Genomic DNA, 18,647 nt, shown 5'->3' with positions numbered 1-18,647 from the left:
CCCGAACAATTTTCCTTTCCATGCCCGTATTGACGACAAACTCGACAAAAAGTGGGTATACCACTGAAAAAAATATCACCATTTATATTACCCAACTTAAACCTAGCTGGGGGAAGCAACACAGTCCCCTGCTCATCTTCTTTGAAACGGACCAAAAATTTCCACTTCGAAGTCCAAAAACCAAATTCATTATAAATCTTCCCTTTTGGTGTTACTGACAAACAAAAAAACTCCAAAAATGTAAGAACATCCTCTTCGTCCACCAATGGAGAGTACATTTTAACAATGATCCATTTATCTCTAACGGGGAAGTGTGGCATTACACTTATCCCCTCCATTCTTTTATCCTGGCTTGCAGTCATTTTCCTTAGATATCCTTCAAAAAAAACTTTGTCAACAAAAACTATATCATAAACACCCCTCCTGGGGTAGTCCATTATCGCCAACACTTCTTCTGTCTTCAAACCAAAAAGATCCACAAGAACTTGACTCATCACATACCTAAAATCCTTTTGATCTCGAAAGTTCTCCTGAACAACCAAACGAATAGAATTCTGCACCTTAGCGAATTCAGGCACATGATCTTCCTCTCCTTCATGTGATGCTGCAGACATCTTCTTCACAAACAGGTTCTCCTCTTCTCAATAGAAACCTTCAACACCGAAGTGCCAGGTAGATGATCGCCTCCCGTTGCCCGGGGACTAATCCGACTCCCTAATAGCAGCAGGGAGGTGAAGCCCTGCTGAAAAACAGAGCGATCCCCCCAGGCCAAGGAGCCGGGTACCCCGAGCACCTCTCAGCCAAGACCAAGGCAGCAGCCGCTAGATCACTGCACTTGATCTTAGCCAAAAGGCCGAGAAGCGATAACCAGAATTGGTTTCAAACTACGGAGCCACCCAAGGATCCTGAAAAGTCCATTTGTGGAGATGAGCTCCTGGACTCCCGTTAAGAAGACATGTTGTCAACCTCTAGATCCCTTACATGCCTGCACTTTTCGGCTTGCTGCTGCTGCAATCCACGCGTTTTAGATCTGCATAACTCCACCTCTTTAAACACAGCACCTTCACCCCCTGCTGTTCCCACCCGCCTCAACACCGTTGGAAGGGAGGAGAACCAATTAAGGCGGGGGGTGGGGTGGAACGAGCAGCTGTCTACCCTTAGCAGGAGGGCTCCTGATTACATACCTCTCCTGCTGCTGCTGCTGCTGGCTGTCCAGCAGCAGACTGAAGGTGGCTGCTGCTGTGCACAGGTATATAAAGGCTCAGAGCCTATTATGACACGCGCAGCCAGCGTTCCATTGCCACATTCCATCTACTGCAGGCAGGATACCTGGCTGGCTGAATGTCGCTGAGAAGCTCACAGAGACCGCCATAAGCAACAGTTTAACAGAATGCCACAGACTAATCAACCAAACTTTTTGGGTTGGGTTCTCTTTTATAGTCTGCAGGCATTAAATGAAAGAAGTCAGTGTTCCAGCAGAAGGAGACAACGTTTCAGAAAAGGCATTGTAGCAAACCAAAAAAGAAATTTTAAGCGCAGCAGAGTAACCAGCACACATACCTGTTAGCTCAGGTGAGTTTAAAAGGCTGCTGTTGATAACAAGGGCATTTGCTAAATAGATGGTGTGTGTGCAACAATATACTGAAAGGTCAATTATATTGTGCAGCTTATCTCACCACCTGTAGTTATTTAGGTGAAAGCTCCAAAATGCTTGCCTAATATGTCTGTTTATCCAAAAGGAAGTAAAAAGGGAGAGCTAGAAAGATAGCATTGCATCACATTACATGGCAATGCAATGCACAGTTGCTGAAGTTGAACCAAAATGAGCTTGTAATCTGGCTTCTGCAACTTTGAACATGAAAAATCCAATGAGGAGAAGAAAAGCAAAGCCAAAGAGTCCATCCCAAAATCCGACAAACAAGCAAAATGAACAAAAAACATTGAATTCAATTCTTTCTGATTTTAGAAACTGCATTAAAGAAGGGGTGCACCGGTCCTGGAGATACTGCAATACCAGGTCAATGCGTGGAGTGGACAGAGCAAGCTCTTTTTCCATCTCCCTGTTCTAAAAATCCATTTAATATATGGTCCCCAGATAGGGGACGTATCAGATATTAAACTGATAAGAACAGATACTACACTTGATCTTAGCCAAAAGGCCGAGAAGCGATAACCAGAATTGGTTTCAAACTACGGAGCCACCCAAGGATCCTGAAAAGTCCATTTGTGGAGATGAGCTCCTGGACTCCCGTTAAGAAGACATGTTGTCAACCTCTAGATCCCTTACATGCCTGCACTTTTCGGCTTGCTGCTGCTGCAATCCACGCGTTTTAGATCTGCATAACTCCACCTCTTTAAACACAGCACCTTCACCCCCTGCTGTTCCCACCCGCCTCAACACCGTTGGAAGGGAGGAGAACCAATTAAGGCGGGGGGTGGGGTGGAATGAGCAGCTGTCTACCCTTAGCAGGAGGGCTCCTGATTACATACCTCTCCTGCTGCTGCTGCTGCTGGCTGTCCAGCAGCAGACTGAAGGTGGCTGCTGCTGTGCACAGGTATATAAAGGCTCAGAGCCTATTATGACACGCGCAGCCAGCGTTCCATTGCCACATTCCATCTACTGCAGGCAGGATACCTGGCTGGCTGAATGTCGCTGAGAAGCTCACAGAGACCGCCATAAGCAACAGTTTAACAGAATGCCACAGACTAATCAACCAAACTTTTTGGGTTGGGTTCTCTTTTATAGTCTGCAGGCATTAAATGAAAGAAGTCAGTGTTCCAGCAGAAGGAGACAACGTTTCAGAAAAGGCATTGTAGCAAACCAAAAAAGAAATTTTAAGCGCAGCAGAGTAACCAGCGCACATACCTGTTAGCTCAGGTGAGTTTAAAAGGCTGCTGTTGATAACAAGGGCATTTGCTAAATAGATGGTGTGTGTGCAACAATATACTGAAAGGTCAATTATATTGTGCAGCTTATCTCACCACCTGTAGTTATTTAGGTGAAAGCTCCAAAATGCTTGCCTAATATGTCTGTTTATCCAAAAGGAAGTAAAAAGGGAGAGCTAGAAAGATAGCATTGCATCACATTACATGGCAATGCAATGCACAGTTGCTGAAGTTGAACCAAAATGAGCTTGTAATCTGGCTTCTGCAACTTTGAACATGAAAAATCCAATGAGGAGAAGAAAAGCAAAGCCAAAGAGTCCATCCCAAAATCCGACAAACAAGCAAAATGAACAAAAAACATTGAATTCAATTCTTTCTGATTTTAGAAACTGCATTAAAGAAGGGGTGCACCGGTCCTGGAGATACTGCAATACCAGGTCAATGCGTGGAGTGGACAGAGCAAGCTCTTTTTCCATCTCCCTGTTCTAAAAATCCATTTAATATATGGTCCCCAGATAGGGGACGTATCAGATATTAAACTGATAAGAACAGATACTACACTTGATCTTAGCCAAAAGGCCGAGAAGCGATAACCAGAATTGGTTTCAAACTACGGAGCCACCCAAGGATCCTGAAAAGTCCATTTGTGGAGATGAGCTCCTGGACTCCCGTTAAGAAGACATGTTGTCAACCTCTAGATCCCTTACATGCCTGCACTTTTCGGCTTGCTGCTGCTGCAATCCACGCGTTTTAGATCTGCATAACTCCACCTCTTTAAACACAGCACCTTCACCCCCTGCTGTTCCCACCCGCCTCAACACCGTTGGAAGGGAGGAGAACCAATTAAGGCGGGGGGTGGGGTGGAACGAGCAGCTGTCTACCCTTAGCAGGAGGGCTCCTGATTACATACCTCTCCTGCTGCTGCTGCTGCTGGCTGTCCAGCAGCAGACTGAAGGTGGCTGCTGCTGTGCACAGGTATATAAAGGCTCAGAGCCTATTATGACACGCGCAGCCAGCATTCCATTGCCACATTCCATCTACTGCAGGCAGGATACCTGGCTGGCTGAATGTCGCTGAGAAGCTCACAGAGACCGCCATAAGCAACAGTTTAACAGAATGCCACAGACTAATCAACCAAACTTTTTGGGTTGGGTTCTCTTTTATAGTCTGCAGGCATTAAATGAAAGAAGTCAGTGTTCCAGCAGAAGGAGACAACGTTTCAGAAAAGGCATTGTAGCAAACCAAAAAAGAAATTTTAAGCGCAGCAGAGTAACCAGCGCACATACCTGTTAGCTCAGGTGAGTTTAAAAGGCTGCTGTTGATAACAAGGGCATTTGCTAAATAGATGGTGTGTGTGCAACAATATACTGAAAGGTCAATTATATTGTGCAGCTTATCTCACCACCTGTAGTTATTTAGGTGAAAGCTCCAAAATGCTTGCCTAATATGTCTGTTTATCCAAAAGGAAGTAAAAAGGGAGAGCTAGAAAGATAGCATTGCATCACATTACATGGCAATGCAATGCACAGTTGCTGAAGTTGAACCAAAATGAGCTTGTAATCTGGCTTCTGCAACTTTGAACATGAAAAATCCAATGAGGAGAAGAAAAGCAAAGCCAAAGAGTCCATCCCAAAATCCGACAAACAAGCAAAATGAACAAAAAACATTGAATTCAATTCTTTCTGATTTTAGAAACTGCATTAAAGAAGGGGTGCACCGGTCCTGGAGATACTGCAATACCAGGTCAATGCGTGGAGTGGACAGAGCAAGCTCTTTTTCCATCTCCCTGTTCTAAAAATCCATTTAATATATGGTCCCCATATAGGGGACGTATCAGATATTAAACTGATAAGAACAGATTTTTTTTTAATTTGGCTATCCCCTGCAGAGGGATAAAACCGTTTATTAAAACTTTAACAAATTACAAGCATAATTACACAAATACCAAACGTTAAAAGACAAATGAAATTTACAAAACAAAAAAATACAAAGATTTTAAATAATTAGGTTCCATTGGTCAACAAGCCATTTTTTGGAAATATGTACATTCTTCTTTTTGTCAATTAAATAATAAGTATACATTTCACATAAACATAAACTTAAAACATCATTCACTGATAAAACATCTTGTTTAAAAATAGCAATGTTGCGCGCTTTCCAGAGAGATGACTTGGCGCAGTTCACTGTCTTCCAAGCCATTGTGTACTGGTCCATTGTGGGGCATTCCATAAGTCCGTATAGCACAGTTTTATATGTAAAGTCCTTGAGGTCTGCCACCCTTTCCAGTAGGGGGAGCAGTCTTCTCCAGAAATCCTTTGCAAAATTACATGTCCATAATAGATGTTCCACCGTTTCCTCGTCTTGGCATCCGGCTCTTGGGCAGATGGCAGACCTCACAAATCCTCTTCTGTATTGGAATGCCCGGCAAGGAAGACAGCGGTGCATGCAACTCCAAGCCAGATCTCTCTGTTCATTAAAAAGATAAAAAACGTTAATCATTTTCCAGATAGACATAGATTTGTCATCATCATATCTGTCAACATTACATATTTCCTCACTTTTACGTATTTCTTTAATTAGTTTCTTACTATTTCTTAATTCCTCTATTTTCTTAGTCCCTAAATTAAAATCGGACACTATTTTCCTTAAAATCTCATAATGCGTCGACAAATTAAAAGCATGGGGCACAGATATATTAACTTCATACCATCCAAACTTTCTCATAAAAAATCCTGTATTAAAACGCATAAAAAAGGACCAATAGTGATTCTTAAAAAGGGCATTAAAACAGTAAACGAACAGATGGATTAAAAGAAACCTATTAAAATCTGGAAAATCTTTACCACCTTTTACTTTTGATTTCATCACGATTTCTCTTTTCAGCTTTTCCATTTTTGAGTTCCAAAAGAAGGTAAAACAGGTTTTGGTTATCTTTTTTAAAACATTAACAGGCGGGGGGAAAACCATGCTAAGATACAATAAAAGAGGTAAAATCACCATCTTTAAAACCAATACTTTACCCTCCATTGTAAGTCTCCTCATGTTCCACATACATATTTTCGTATTTACTTTCTGTGTAACTGTTTCCCAACTATTATAACCATCATTATTTTCAGTGAATGATATACCTAAAATGGAAATGGATTCGGAGACATTAATTGGTACATCACGTAAAATCATCCCCCCAACACTTAAAATGTTACACTTATTAAAATTGATTTTAAAACCAGAAGCTAGGCAAAAGGATTGCACTTGATGGAGAGTGGCCGTAAGTGATGGTGCATCTGTACACAAGACCGCCACGTCATCCATGTAGCCTACAACCTTGGCCTCCAAACCACCGCTTCCAGGCAGAGGGACACCGCATATCTGTTTATTTTGGCGTATTGCACATAACATTGGTTACAGTGCACAGATAAACAGTAGGGGGGACAGAGGGCATCCCTGTTTCACCCCTGACCGTAAAAATACCTCTTGTGTCTTAAAACCATTCACTAAAATCTTACTTGTACAATCCTTGTAAAATGCTTTAAGCGATAGTAAAAACCCTTCTGGTATGCCCATTTTCTCTAAAACTTTAAAAAGATAAAAGTGTGAGACACGGTCAAATGCTTTTTCAAAATCAATAGATAAAATCGCCATTTTCCCCTTTCTGTCTTTCACATCCTCAATACAGTCTTTCACTAAATTCAGATTGTCCCATATACTGCGCCCCGGCACCCCACACACTTGATTAGAATGAATAACTTTGCTGATGACTTCTTTTAGACGATTTGCACAAATTTTAGCCATTATTTTATAGTCACAATTTAAAAGTGTTATTGGTCTCCAGTTTTCTAATTTTGATTTATCGCCTTTTTTGTATAGGAGGGAGACTTCACCTTTCTTCCAGGAATTTAATAAAACCTTATTATTAAAAACCTCAGTAAACAAATAAAACAAATCATCTTTTAAAATATCATAAAAACATACATAAAATTCTATTGGGATGCCATCAGGACCAGGGACCTTTCCAGTTTTAAAACTTTTAATAGTTTTTAACACTTCTTGTTCCGTTAAAACTTAGGATAAAAACTCTTGGGATGCGGGATCTAAAACAGCTGTTAGTCCTTGCAGCGAATCATCCATTAATTTATTATCTATATTTTTTCCATTAAAAAGATTAGAAAAAAAACCCTCAACTTTACCCAGCATATTTTTTATATTATTCTCACCATCTATATGGTCAATTATCACTTTTTCTTTTTTATTTTTCCTAAAAAAATATCTGGAACACTTTTCATTTTCTTCTATATGTTGTACTCTAGAACGAAAAATTATCTCTTTTCCTTTTTGTTCTAGCCATTTTGAAATCTCTTCTTTTAAGTTTGAAATATCAACTTGTACATCTATCCCATTGTCTCTGAGCTTAAATAATGTTTGTAGGCGGGTATTTAAAATTCTATATTCTTCATATTTTTCTTTGGCTCTACATATACTCTTTTTAATAAAAAAGTCTTTTATTTTTACTTTCATTCTATCCCACCATACACTCAAAGTCTCATTTGTTTTTTTCCCTTTTCTACATTTCCTATAAAACTCAATAAAATCTGATAAAATCTGCGGGTCGGTTAAAAGGGATACGTTCATTTTCCAGCTTTTCTTACCACATTTTTTGTTGTCATTTACTTTTATGGTAAAGGATAAAAGTTTATGGTCTGAAAATATATTAGTTAAAACTTCACATTTGGCAGGTATTGTTTTATCTGAACCAAAAATACAATCAATCCTAGAGCTACAATTAGCATTGCTCCAAGTGAAACCGGCGTCCTCTGGGCTGTCACTATGACACTCTTTATATATGTCTATCAATTTAGCATCTTTGACTATATCATGTAGCATACCTGAGGTTTTATCGTAGTTCCTGCTTACAGAGCTGGAGCGCCGGTTTTCACCTTTTAAAACACAATTAAAATCCCCTGCTAAGATAAAAGGTTCAGAGTTATTAATAAATAATGGTAAAAGATCAAGCATTTCGGCTCTTTCATTTTTCTCTGGGGATCCATAAAAATTTAAAAACTGCCATCTAATACCATCAATAAAAGCTTTCACTAATAAAATACGACCTGGTAAAATTTCCTGAATAAAATCAATTAAAACGTTCCCTTTAAAAAGTATGGCTACACCCGCTGATCCTGCAGCATTCGATCCGGACCAGACAGATGGCCCACACTTCCACTCATCTTTATATTTTTGATATGACATTTCATGTGGTATATTACATTCTTGCAGAAAAAATACAGATGCAGTAAAACACGTAAAAAAATTAAAAAGAGCAGTTCTTCTCGTGTTAGATTTTATGCCTCTCACGTTGAGGGAAATACCTTTGAGTTCAGCCATCATTAGAAAATGTAGAAATTTTAATTAGGTAACTAAGAGCAACGGATTTACCTGTCCGATGAACCTGATCAGACCACTGGGCTTGCGCCTCCCTCCTCATCTGATAGTATCGTCACGAGAGTCTCCGTGGAGGAGGAAAGATTACCACATTTATATAAACCCGACGCTACACTGGCATAGCTCGGAGGGCTGGCTGGCAGAACCCGCTGGGTCTCCATTGGCTGGCCATGCAGTTCCTCATCAGGTGGGTCCCCGAGGGGTTCCGCCGCCCCTGTTTTACCTGTAGAAGGTCGTCCTATAGGTGGAGGTTGCGCACAAGGCAGAGCCTCTGACTCTTCAGAGGCAGCAAGATCCCGGTCCCCACCTGTAGCAGCGGAGACCGAAACCCCTGAGGGTCCAGCGTCCACGTCCCCTTCTGGAGAAGTGTCCATCTGTTCACCTCCTGCTGCCTCCTCCGAACCACCCTTTTTCTTTTTCTTAGGACCCACCTTTATCCACTCAGCGCCCTCAGCACTAGGAGACCCAGACTGGGCATGGGCTTCTGTGTCGGCCTTTTGCCGGTCCCTTTTGACCTTACCAGTAGTGCCCTTCTGCTCCTTCTCAGCCCTCCTTTTGGACTCCCGCAGGTCCTGCAGCCAGGTTTTGGGATTTGGTATTTTACCTGTCATAGACTCTGGAGACACTTCACTATTTGGTACGCCCTTATTGTCTCCAGAGGCTCCAGGTTGTTGTTCCTCCTCCTGAGGGGTGGTCTGATCTTTTGGTCCTTGGTCGGACGTCTTGGACTTCCCCTTTTGCTCATCTTCCCGAAATCTGTGAGGGCAAGAAAAATAAAAGTGACCTGGAGTCTGGCAAAAACTGCATTTCTTTTCCTTAGGGCATTCTTTTGTCTCATGTTCTTCACTAGCACAATTTCTACATGATACATGACAGTTTTCTTTTGAATGACCATAGCGCCCACAATTTCTGCAATATACTGGCATCCCAGAAAAGAAGAAATCCCCATTTGTTTGCCCAATTTTGAAACGGGCAGGGGGGAGCCGTATACCACCTGGTGTATTTGGATCTCTTGTACACTTCACAAGGAATTTCCACTTAGATGTCCATATGTTATATTCGTTTAATATCTTCCCAATACATTTAACACTTTTAAAATAAATTGCTAGAAATGACATTACTTCTGGAGCAGAAACAAAGGGCGAAAATATTTTTACAATAACCAGTCTTACCTCATCCAGGACGTGCTCAACAATTTGTATCCCTTTCAAAACAGGACTATTTTCAACTTTTTTTAACTTTTCTAGTACATCTCTAAAAATACCTTCTCCGGTGAATGTGATGTCATAGTCACCTCTTCTGGGATAATCCTGGATGGAGAGAATTTCATTCCTTTGTACGCCAAGAAGGTTCCTGAGCACGTCCTGGACTACATACCCTAATTTCCTCATATCCGAGCCACCCGCCGTGAAGTGAACTCGGATAGAGTTTTTTAGCCTCGCATAGAGAGGCACGAGGTTAGGGTCAACCTCCATGGAAAAACGCAACAAGGTTGCAAATTGCAGCCGCTTGCAATCTGCGCTCCCAGTGTTCTTGCAGCGAAAAACACCTGGAAGCTGGGGGATCGCAACTCGTTACCCTGGGACTAAGCCCTCTCCCTAATAGCAGCAAGCAGGTTAAGTCCACCAAAGTGGACGATCCTGCCAGGCCAAGGAGAGGGGTACCCGAGTGCCCTTCAACCACAATCTCCTGCAATAAAGCACTTGATCGTAGCCAAAAGGCCGAGAAGCGATAACCAGAATTGGTTTCAAACTACGGAGCCACCCAAGGATCCTGAAAAGTCCATTTGTGGAGATGAGCTCCTGGACTCCCGTTAAGAAGACATGTTGTCAACCTCTAGATCCCTTACATGCCTGCACTTTTCGGCTTGCTGCTGCTGCAATCCACGCGTTTTAGATCTGCATAACTCCACCTCTTTAAACACAGCACCTTCAGCCCCTGCTGTTCCCACCCGCCTCAACACCGTTGGAAGGGAGGAGAACCAATTAAGGCGGGGGGTGGGGTGGAACGAGCAGCTGTCTACCCTTAGCAGGAGGGCTCCTGATTACATACCTCTCCTGCTGCTGCTGCTGCTGGCTGTCCAGCAGCAGACTGAAGGTGGCTGCTGCTGTGCACAGGTATATAAAGGCTCAGAGCCTATTATGACACGCGCAGCCAGCGTTCCATTGCCACATTCCATCTACTGCAGGCAGGATACCTGGCTGGCTGGATGTCGCTGAGAAGCTCACAGAGACCGCCATAAGCAACAGTTTAACAGAATGCCACAGACTAATCAACCAAACTTTTTGGGTTGGGTTCTCTTTTATAGTCTGCAGGCATTAAATGAAAGAAGTCAGTATTCCAGCAGAAGGAGACAACGTTTCAGAAAAGGCATTGTAGCAAACCAAAAAAGAAATTTTAAGCGCAGCAGAGTAACCAGCGCACATACCTGTTAGCTCAGGTGAGTTTAAAAGGCTGCTGTTGATAACAAGGGCATTTGCTAAATAGATGGTGTGTGTGCAACAATATACTGAAAGGTCAATTATATTGTGCAGCTTATCTCACCACCTGTAGTTATTTAGGTGAAAGCTCCAAAATGCTTGCCTAATATGTCTGTTTATCCAAAAGGAAGTAAAAAGGGAGAGCTAGAAAGATAGCATTGCATCACATTACATGGCAATGCAATGCACAGTTGCTGAAGTTGAACCAAAATGAGCTTGTAATCTGGCTTCTGCAACTTTGAACATGAAAAATCCAATGAGGAGAAGAAAAGCAAAGCCAAAGAGTCCATCCCAAAATCCGACAAACAAGCAAAATGAACAAAAAACATTGAATTCAATTCTTTCTGATTTTAGAAACTGCATTAAAGAAGGGGTGCACCGGTCCTGGAGATACTGCAATACCAGGTCAATGCGTGGAGTGGACAGAGCAAGCTCTTTTTCCATCTCCCTGTTCTAAAAATCCATTTAATATATGGTCCCCAGATAGGGGACGTATCAGATATTAAACTGATAAGAACAGATACTACACTTGATCTTAGCCAAAAGGCCGAGAAGCGATAACCAGAATTGGTTTCAAACTACGGAGCCACCCAAGGATCCTGAAAAGTCCATTTGTGGAGATGAGCTCCTGGACTCCCGTTAAGAAGACATGTTGTCAACCTCTAGATCCCTTACATGCCTGCACTTTTCGGCTTGCTGCTGCTGCAATCCACGCGTTTTAGATCTGCATAACTCCACCTCTTTAAACACAGCACCTTCACCCCCTGCTGTTCCCACCCGCCTCAACACCGTTGGAAGGGAGGAGAACCAATTAAGGCGGGGGGTGGGGTGGAACGAGCAGCTGTCTACCCTTAGCAGGAGGGCTCCTGATTACATACCTCTCCTGCTGCTGCTGCTGCTGGCTGTCCAGCAGCAGACTGAAGGTGGCTGCTGCTGTGCACAGGTATATAAAGGCTCAGAGCCTATTATGACACGCGCAGCCAGCGTTCCATTGCCACATTCCATCTACTGCAGGCAGGATACCTGGCTGGCTGAATGTCGCTGAGAAGCTCACAGAGACCGCCATAAGCAACAGTTTAACAGAATGCCACAGACTAATCAACCAAACTTTTTGGGTTGGGTTCTCTTTTATAGTCTGCAGGCATTAAATGAAAGAAGTCAGTGTTCCAGCAGAAGGAGACAACGTTTCAGAAAAGGCATTGTAGCAAACCAAAAAAGAAATTTTAAGCGCAGCAGAGTAACCAGCGCACATACCTGTTAGCTCAGGTGAGTTTAAAAGGCTGCTGTTGATAACAAGGGCATTTGCTAAATAGATGGTGTGTGTGCAACAATATACTGAAAGGTCAATTATATTGTGCAGCTTATCTCACCACCTGTAGTTATTTAGGTGAAAGCTCCAAAATGCTTGCCTAATATGTCTGTTTATCCAAAAGGAAGTAAAAAGGGAGAGCTAGAAAGATAGCATTGCATCACATTACATGGCAATGCAATGCACAGTTGCTGAAGTTGAACCAAAATGAGCTTGTAATCTGGCTTCTGCAACTTTGAACATGAAAAATCCAATGAGGAGAAGAAAAGCAAAGCCAAAGAGTCCATCCCAAAATCCGACAAACAAGCAAAATGAACAAAAAACATTGAATTCAATTCTTTCTGATTTTAGAAACTGCATTAAAGAAGGGGTGCACCGGTCCTGGAGATACTGCAATACCAGGTCAATGCGTGGAGTGGACAGAGCAAGCTCTTTTTCCATCTCCCTGTTCTAAAAATCCATTTAATATATGGTCCCCAGATAGGGGACGTATCAGATATTAAACTGATAAGAACAGATTTTTTGATTGAAGCTGCATCCAAGGCACTGAAAAATGTGACCGAAGTCACACCAAAACAGCGCACGAGGCGAGGATTCATGTGGACCCTTCCCGGAGGAGAGGGTCCCCAATAAACCATCCCCATCCCTCCGAGCCAGAAGGCCACAGCGAGGGTCAGGGATCTCCGATGCTCTCCCTAGCCGAAGCCGGAGAAGAGCCGTTTTCGTGCTCCCAGCTTCCATCTAGGCTGCCACCCTAGTGGAGCTGGAGCCTGTGTTGGTTTCTCAGCCCAAAGCTGACCGGACCTCCGACCGGGTTTATAAAAATTCCCCTTCCTAGCCCGGAGGCCAGGAATAGGGGGGGTTGCTCAGAAAGTATGATTGGCAAAGGTGCGGCGTGCAACGAAGCCAAGTCTTTCTGGGGTTCCCAGTCCCAGTAAGCTTGGACTCCCACCAGGGCGCCTACTCCTGGGGCACATTGCTCCAAAGCCCTCACACTTACCCAGCCTAGTGACTTCGATCCTGGAGGGCCATGTTTTCCATCAGATAACTCTATGAGCCACCTGGCGTACTAACAAGTGCACCAAACCAGTGTGTAATATGCATCAATTTACTAGGGCAGCCCAAGGACAAAACTGCCTTTTCAAAAGATACTACACTTGATCTTAGCCAAAAGGCCGAGAAGCGATAACCAGAATTGGTTTCAAACTACGGAGCCACCCAAGGATCCTGAAAAGTCCATTTGTGGAGATGAGCTCCTGGACTCCCGTTAAGAAGACATGTTGTCAACCTCTAGATCCCTTACATGCCTGCACTTTTCGGCTTGCTGCTGCTGCAATCCACGCGTTTTAGATCTGCATAACTCCACCTCTTTAAACACAGCACCTTCACCCCCTGCTGTTCCCACCCGACTCAACACCGTTGGAAGGGAGGAGAACCAATTAAGGCGGGGGGTGGGGTGGAACGAGCAGCTGTCTACCCTTAGCAGGAGGGCTCCTGATTACATACCTCTCCTGCTGCTGCTGCTGCTGGCTGTCCAGCAGCAGACTGAAGGTGGTTGCTGCTGTGCACAGGTATATAAAGGCTCAGAGCCTATTATGACACGCGCAGCCAGCGTTCCATTGCCACATTCCATCTACTGCAGGCAGGATACCTGGCTGGCTGAATGTCGCTGAGAAGCTCACAGAGACCGCCATAAGCAACAGTTTAACAGAATGCCACAGACTAATCAACCAAACTTTTTGGGTTGGGTTCTCTTTTATAGTCTGCAGGCATTAAATGAAAGAAGTCAGTGTTCCAGCAGAAGGAGACAACGTTTCAGAAAAGGCATTGTAGCAAACCAAAAAATAAATTTTAAGCGCAGCAGAGTAACCAGCGCACATACCTGTTAGCTCAGGTGAGTTTAAAAGGCTGCTGTTGATAACAAGGGCATTTGCTAAATAGATGGTGTGTGTGCAACAATATACTGAAAGGTCAATTATATTGTGCAGCTTATCTCACCACCTGTAGTTATTTAGGTGAAAGCTCCAAAATGCTTGCCTAATATGTCTGTTTATCCAAAAGGAAGTAAAAAGGGAGAGCTAGAAAGATAGCATTGCATCACATTACATGGCAATGCAATGCACAGTTGCTGAAGTTGAACCAAAATGAGCTTGTAATCTGGCTTCTGCAACTTTGAACATGAAAAATCCAATGAGGAGAAGAAAAGCAAAGCCAAAGAGTCCATCCCAAAATCCGACAAACAAGCAAAATGAACAAAAAACATTGAATTCAATTCTTTCTGATTTTAGAAACTGCATTAAAGAAGGGGTGCACCGGTCCTGGAGATACTGCAATACCAGGTCAATGCGTGGAGTGGACAGAGCAAGCTCTTTTTCCATCTCCCTGTTCTAAAAATCCATTTAATATATGGTCCCCAGATAGGGGACGTATCAGATATTAAACTGATAAGAACAGATACTACACTTGATCTTAGCCAAAAGGCCGAGAAGCGATAACCAGAATTGGTTTCAAACTACGGAGCCACCCAAGGATCCTGAAAAGTCCATTTGTGGAGATGAGCTCCTGGACTCCCGTTAAGAAGACATGTTGTCAACCTCTAGATCCCTTACATGCCTGCACTTTTCGGCTTGCTGCTGCTGCAATCCACGCGTTTTAGATCTGCATAACTCCACCTCTTTAAACACAGCACCTTCACCCCCTGCTGTTCCCACCCGCCTCAACACCGTTGGAAGGGAGGAGAACCAATTAAGGCGGGGGGTGGGGTGGAACGAGCAGCTGTCTACCCTTAGCAGGAGGGCTCCTGATTACATACCTCTCCTGCTGCTGCTGCTGCTGGCTGTCCAGCAGCAGACTGAAGGTGGTTGCTGCTGTGCACAGGTATATAAAGGCTCAGAGCCTATTATGACACGCGCAGCCAGCGTTCCATTGCCACATTCCATCTACTGCAGGCAGGATACCTGGCTGGCTGAATGTCGCTGAGAAGCTCACAGAGACCGCCATAAGCAACAGTTTAACAGAATGCCACAGACTAATCAACCAAACTTTTTGGGTTGGGTTCTCTTTTATAGTCTGCAGGCATTAAATGAAAGAAGTCAGTGTTCCAGCAGAAGGAGACAACGTTTCAGAAAAGGCATTGTAGCAAACCAAAAAAGAAATTTTAAGCGCAGCAGAGTAACCAGCGCACATACCTGTTAGCTCAGGTGAGTTTAAAAGGCTGCTGTTGATAACAAGGGCATTTGCTAAATAGATGGTGTGTGTGCAACAATATACTGAAAGGTCAATTATATTGTGCAGCTTATCTCACCACCTGTAGTTATTTAGGTGAAAGCTCCAAAATGCTTGCCTAATATGTCTGTTTATCCAAAAGGAAGTAAAAAGGGAGAGCTAGAAAGATAGCATTGCATCACATTACATGGCAATGCAATGCACAGTTGCTGAAGTTGAACCAAAATGAGCTTGTAATCTGGCTTCTGCAACTTTGAACATGAAAAATCCAATGAGGAGAAGAAAAGCAAAGCCAAAGAGTCCATCCAAAAATCCGACAAACAAGCAAAATGAACAAAAAACATTGAATTCAATTCTTTCTGATTTTAGAAACTGCATTAAAGAAGGGGTGCACCGGTCCTGGAGATACTGCAATACCAGGTCAATGCGTGGAGTGGACAGAGCAAGCTCTTTTTCCATCTCCCTGTTCTAAAAATCCATTTAATATATGGTCCCCAGATAGGGGACGTATCAGATATTAAACTGATAAGAACAGATTTTTTTTTTTTTTTTTTTTATCGAAAGCCCGAATTCGTGTACAAAACCCGAGTGCGCTTAAAAAAGTGACAAGTGCCACAAAAAAAGTGCACTAGGATGCTGGTCTTCTTGAAACCCTCTCCAAAAGGAGAAGGGTCCCCCAAACCATTCCCCGTCCCTCCGAGCCAAAAGGCCACAGCGAGGAACAGGGACAAAAAGCCACCTCCAGCCGAAGCCAGAGGCGACCCAATCTCACCCCCAGCACCTGCCCGAGTTCTCACCCGAGCAAGGCACTGGGAGCCAAAGACTGTGCTCCCCTCCCGGAAGAGGGGAGCCAACAATGCTCTCCTCCCGAAAGAGGAGAGCCAGGGGGGTTCAGGGGGGAGCGGAACCTGATGGCCACACACTCCCCCCCTAGACCTGCCAAGAGAGGAACCCGTAAGGGAACCGCATCCCGACAAAATCCTAGTAGGACGTGACACACGTGAATAAGTGGACACACAGTGACAAAGAAATTAAATAAATAGTGAAGGTTTCACAGTATAATACTGCCCGGACCTTCGACCGGGAATTGAAAAATTCCCCATCCTAAGGCCAGAAGGCCCGGAATAAGGGTGTGTGCGAAGAAAGAAAATTTGAAGTGCTTGTGCAAATGTGCCATAAACTCAAGTGGGGTTCCCAATCCCAGTGAGTTAAGGCACCCCAGGGTCACCACTCCTGGGGCACTTCACACTTCGGGCTTTCGATCTTCCCCGGCCCAATGGCGTCGATCCTGGGGGGCCATGCTTTCCACCAGATGACTATATTAGCCACCTGGCGTACTAACAAGCGCCTAAACCCCAGTGTGCATAATGTATCAATCTACTAGTGCGGCCAACATCCAAAACCGCCTTTTCGAAAGATACTACACTTGATCTTAGCCAAAAGGCCGAGAAGCGATAACCAGAATTGGTTTCAAACTACGGAGCCACCCAAGGATCCTGAAAAGTCCATTTGTGGAGATGAGCTCCTGGACTCCCGTTAAGAAGACATGTTGTCAACCTCTAGATCCCTTACATGCCTGCACTTTTCGGCTTGCTGCTGCTGCAATCCACGCGTTTTAGATCTGCATAACTCCACCTCTTTAAACACAGCACCTTCACCCCCTGCTGTTCCCACCCGCCTCAACACCGTTGGAAGGGAGGAGAACCAATTAAGGCGGGGGGTGGGGTGGAACGAGCAGCTGTCTACCCTTAGCAGGAGGGCTCCTGATTACATACCTCTCCTGCTGCTGCTGCTGCTGGCTGTCCAGCAGCAGACTGAAGGTGGCTGCTGCTGTGCACAGGTATATAAAGGCTCAGAGCCTATTATGACACGCGCAGCCAGCGTTCCATTGCCACATTCCATCTACTGCAGGCAGGATACCTGGCTGGCTGAATGTCGCTGAGAAGCTCACAGAGACCGCCATAAGCAACAGTTTAACAGAATGCCACAGACTAATCAACCAAACTTTTTGGGTTGGGTTCTCTTTTATAGTCTGCAGGCATTAAATGAAAGAAGTCAGTGTTCCAGCAGAAGGAGACAACGTTTCAGAAAAGGCATTGTAGCAAACCAAAAAAGAAATTTTAAGCGCAGCAGAGTAACCAGCGCACATACCTGTTAGCTCAGGTGAGTTTAAAAGGCTGCTTTTGATAACAAGGGCATTTGCTAAATAGATGGTGTGTGTGCAACAATATACTGAAAGGTCAATTATATTGTGCAGCTTATCTCACCACCTGTAGTTATTTAGGTGAAAGCTCCAAAATGCTTGCCTAATATGTCTGTTTATCCAAAAGGAAGTAAAAAGGGAGAGCTAGAAAGATAGCATTGCATCACATTACATGGCAATGCAATGCACAGTTGCTGAAGTTGAACCAAAATGAGCTTGTAATCTGGCTTCTGCAACTTTGAACATGAAAAATCCAATGAGGAGAAGAAAAGCAAAGCCAAAGAGTCCATCCCAAAATCCGACAAACAAGCAAAATGAACAAAAAACATTGAATTCAATTCTTTCTGATTTTAGAAACTGCATTAAAGAAGGGGTGCACCGGTCCTGGAGATACTGCAATACCAGGTCAATGCGTGGAGTGGACAGAGGAAGCTCTTTTTCCATCTCCCTGTTCTAAAAATCCATTTAATATATGGTCCCCAGATAGGGGACGTATCAGATATTAAACTGATAAGAACAGATACTACACTTGATCTTAGCCAAAAGGCCGAGAAGCGATAACCAGAATTGGTTTCAAACTACGGAGCCACCCAAGGATCCTGAAAAGTCCATTTGTGGAGATGAGCTCCTGGACTCCCGTTAAGAAGACATGTTGTCAACCTCTAGATCCCTTACATGCCTGCACTTTTCGGCTTGCTGCTGCTGCAATCCACGCGTTTTAGATCTGCATAACTCCACCTCTTTAAACACAGCACCTTCACCCCCTGCTGTTCCCACCCGCCTCAACACCGTTGGAAGGGAGGAGAACCAATTAAGGCGGGGGGTGGGGTGGAACGAGCAGCTGTCTACCCTTAGCAGGAGGGCTCCTGATTACATACCTCTCCTGCTGCTGCTGCTGCTGGCTGTCCAGCAGCAGACTGAAGGTGGCTGCTGCTGTGCACAGGTATATAAAGGCTCAGAGCCTATTATGACACGCGCAGCCAGCGTTCCATTGCCACATTCCATCTACTGCAGGCAGGATACCTGGCTGGCTGAATGTCGCTGAGAAGCTCACAGAGACCGCCATAAGCAACAGTTTAACAGAATGCCACAGACTAATCAACCAAAC

The 18,647-nt window shown here is 44.0% G+C and overlaps 8 non-coding genes and 2 pseudogenes across 8 annotated transcripts; all 10 read right to left on the bottom strand.

Moving 5' to 3' along the window:
- Nucleotides 1-1,980: 1,980 nt before the first annotated feature.
- On the bottom strand, nt 1,981-2,171 carry LOC141217680 (U2 spliceosomal RNA). Its single transcript, XR_012286481.1, has one exon. It is a non-coding gene; the product is annotated as a U2 spliceosomal RNA (small nuclear RNA).
- Nucleotides 2,172-3,286: 1,115 nt separating this feature from the next.
- Nucleotides 3,287-3,477, bottom strand: LOC141217679 (U2 spliceosomal RNA). Its single transcript, XR_012286480.1, has one exon. It is a non-coding gene; the product is annotated as a U2 spliceosomal RNA (small nuclear RNA).
- Nucleotides 3,478-4,592: 1,115 nt separating this feature from the next.
- On the bottom strand, nt 4,593-4,780 carry LOC141217626 (U2 spliceosomal RNA). The gene has a single exon (XR_012286449.1). It is a non-coding gene; the product is annotated as a U2 spliceosomal RNA (small nuclear RNA).
- A 6,390-nt stretch (nt 4,781-11,170) lies between these two features.
- Nucleotides 11,171-11,361, bottom strand: LOC141217678 (U2 spliceosomal RNA). Its single transcript, XR_012286479.1, has one exon. It is a non-coding gene; the product is annotated as a U2 spliceosomal RNA (small nuclear RNA).
- A 1,115-nt stretch (nt 11,362-12,476) lies between these two features.
- On the bottom strand, nt 12,477-12,658 carry LOC141217598 (U2 spliceosomal RNA). The gene has a single exon (XR_012286427.1). It is a non-coding gene; the product is annotated as a U2 spliceosomal RNA (small nuclear RNA).
- A 524-nt stretch (nt 12,659-13,182) lies between these two features.
- Nucleotides 13,183-13,298, bottom strand: LOC141217655 (U2 spliceosomal RNA; annotated as a pseudogene).
- Nucleotides 13,299-14,413: 1,115 nt separating this feature from the next.
- On the bottom strand, nt 14,414-14,604 carry LOC141217677 (U2 spliceosomal RNA). Its single transcript, XR_012286478.1, has one exon. It is a non-coding gene; the product is annotated as a U2 spliceosomal RNA (small nuclear RNA).
- A 1,115-nt stretch (nt 14,605-15,719) lies between these two features.
- Nucleotides 15,720-15,906, bottom strand: LOC141217636 (U2 spliceosomal RNA). Its single transcript, XR_012286458.1, has one exon. It is a non-coding gene; the product is annotated as a U2 spliceosomal RNA (small nuclear RNA).
- A 794-nt stretch (nt 15,907-16,700) lies between these two features.
- LOC141217666 (U2 spliceosomal RNA) lies at nt 16,701-16,792 on the bottom strand (annotated as a pseudogene).
- Nucleotides 16,793-17,907: 1,115 nt separating this feature from the next.
- LOC141217588 (U2 spliceosomal RNA) lies at nt 17,908-18,098 on the bottom strand. Its single transcript, XR_012286418.1, has one exon. It is a non-coding gene; the product is annotated as a U2 spliceosomal RNA (small nuclear RNA).
- Between the last annotated feature and the right edge of the window lie 549 nt (nt 18,099-18,647).

The sequence above is a fragment of the Phyllobates terribilis genome, unplaced genomic scaffold (assembly GCF_046119375.1).
Source record: "Phyllobates terribilis strain yellow unplaced genomic scaffold, ASM4611937v1 Scaffold_241__1_contigs__length_2998254, whole genome shotgun sequence".
NCBI lineage: Eukaryota > Metazoa > Chordata > Amphibia > Anura > Dendrobatidae > Phyllobates > Phyllobates terribilis.
This window is presented reverse-complemented; position numbering and strand designations above follow the sequence as displayed.